At 31.9% G+C, this 1919-nt stretch overlaps 1 non-coding gene across 1 annotated transcript; it reads right to left on the bottom strand.

Annotated features, from left to right (window-relative positions):
• Positions 1-285: 285 nt before the first annotated feature.
• On the bottom strand, positions 286-390 carry LOC124237688 (U6 spliceosomal RNA). Its single transcript, XR_006888076.1, has one exon. It is a non-coding gene; the product is annotated as a U6 spliceosomal RNA (small nuclear RNA).
• Positions 391-1919: the final 1529 nt, after the last annotated feature.

Raw genomic sequence — 1919 nt, 5'->3', positions numbered from 1 at the left:
CTATCTGAAAAATAAAATATATAACAACAATGATGACAACAACGAGTAGTAATGAGGAGAATAGCTCATTCCAAAACTTATGGGACTTTTTTTTTTATTGCAGTAACATTGGATTATAACATTATATAGCTTTCAGGTGTACATGGTAATATATTTTGAATTCTGCATAGATTACATACATCATGCTCACCATCCAAAAACTAATTATAGTCCATCACCTCACATGTGAGCCTAATCACCCCCTTTTGCCCTCCCCCTCCCTCCTTCCCCTATGGTAACCACCAAAACCATAGAGAATGCTTCACAAATTTGCATGTCATCCTTGCACAGGGCCCATGCTAATCTTCCCTGTATCATTCCAATTTTAGTATATGTGCTGCCGAAGCAAACATCATGGGACTTTTAATAACATCAACATATGCTGAAAAGTTAGATATAATATCTGGCAGCATTTTTAATAACATATTTATAAATGTTTAGTAAACATTAAAGAATAAGTAGAATCAAATATGTAATATGGTACTTAAATGGTTAAAGACCAACATAAGTCAAAGTAATAAATAAATTTGTTGGAAACAGACGATGTTAAATAATGATGGAATATATGATATCTATCTCTAGGGAAATGGTTTTATTACTATAGAAATTAAACCTGTTTTATCTAAGTTTTCTTATGTAGAATTCACACAATTTTTTAGCACTCAACACGCTAAGAAATGGTGAATTGCCTACATGATTACTTTATAACTTCAAGTACAGAGAGCAATCACTTCTTGTTTTGCAAGTTGAAAAGAAATTTCATGCATTTTCAAATGACTGAATACCAATGTGGAATTTTTCCCTCAAAAGTTGAAGATATGAAAAAAATGCATAAAATAGTGATATGCTTACTTCCAATATTATAAAAAAATTTGTAGGGCTATGAATTACAAGGAAATATTCTTTTTAAAAAATAAAGTATTATTTAACCCATGTTAATGGAAATACATACATATATATATACACATATATAAAGATACTTAAAAGCAAAAGAAAATCATGACTCCGACATGTGTCCAAGATTTTATTTAACTCATTAATGTTTAGCTTAGACTATAATACAAACATTGTAAATATACACATAATATGTATATTGTTTGCATTTGGCTCATTTTAATATCTGGAGGCTATAACTAAAATACAGTATGGAATTATATTTTAAAAATTGTTTTTATAAAGCAGTTTGGGGTTTCATGTCTAATTACCCTTGAGAGATGTCATGCCACTGTTTGACCATGAGAGGAACTCTATGTTGAAGATATACTGCTGAAATAATGGGAAAAGATGATAGCATGCATATATTTTTTTGAAAGGTAGGGCTCCTCCATGTGCCAAATGGGTTCTGAGCAAGGCAGGGTCAGATAGTTATATTGATAGTTAAATATAGTTAAATTATATCGCCAGACAGTTTTGAACTATGTGTGTCCTAGGCTATCTTTGAGTGATAATGTGAATAATAAGTGTACCTCCAATACAGCTAGCAGGAGAAAGCATTTTCATTATGGAGTAAAGGAATGTAGTGCTTGGTGCATCTCAGTTTGGATACCACCGTAAAGAAAAATGCAATTAATTGTCTGGAAATTAAAAGTATCCATCAGTTACACATGTAATTAAATGACAAGTATCTGGTAAGAAATATTTGTGGTCCTAATTCAAAAGTCAAGGTGATTAGCTTGCTTTGGCTAAAATAATGTGAGACAGGGTTTACCTGAAATATTTCCATCACTCTTTTCACTGTGTTTTCCTCCTTGTTTCTCTCTCGAGTCACTTCCCTCTTTCACACCAATGTATATACAGATTCGAAGAATACTCTGATCTAGGTGCCAGATGGAGATTCGCTTGTAGGAATGGTAATTTCTTCTTCGATAAAGTAGATAAGA

This window comes from Equus quagga, chromosome 3 (genome assembly GCF_021613505.1).
Source record: "Equus quagga isolate Etosha38 chromosome 3, UCLA_HA_Equagga_1.0, whole genome shotgun sequence".
In the NCBI taxonomy this organism is placed as follows: Eukaryota; Metazoa; Chordata; class Mammalia; order Perissodactyla; family Equidae; genus Equus; species Equus quagga.
This window is presented reverse-complemented; position numbering and strand designations above follow the sequence as displayed.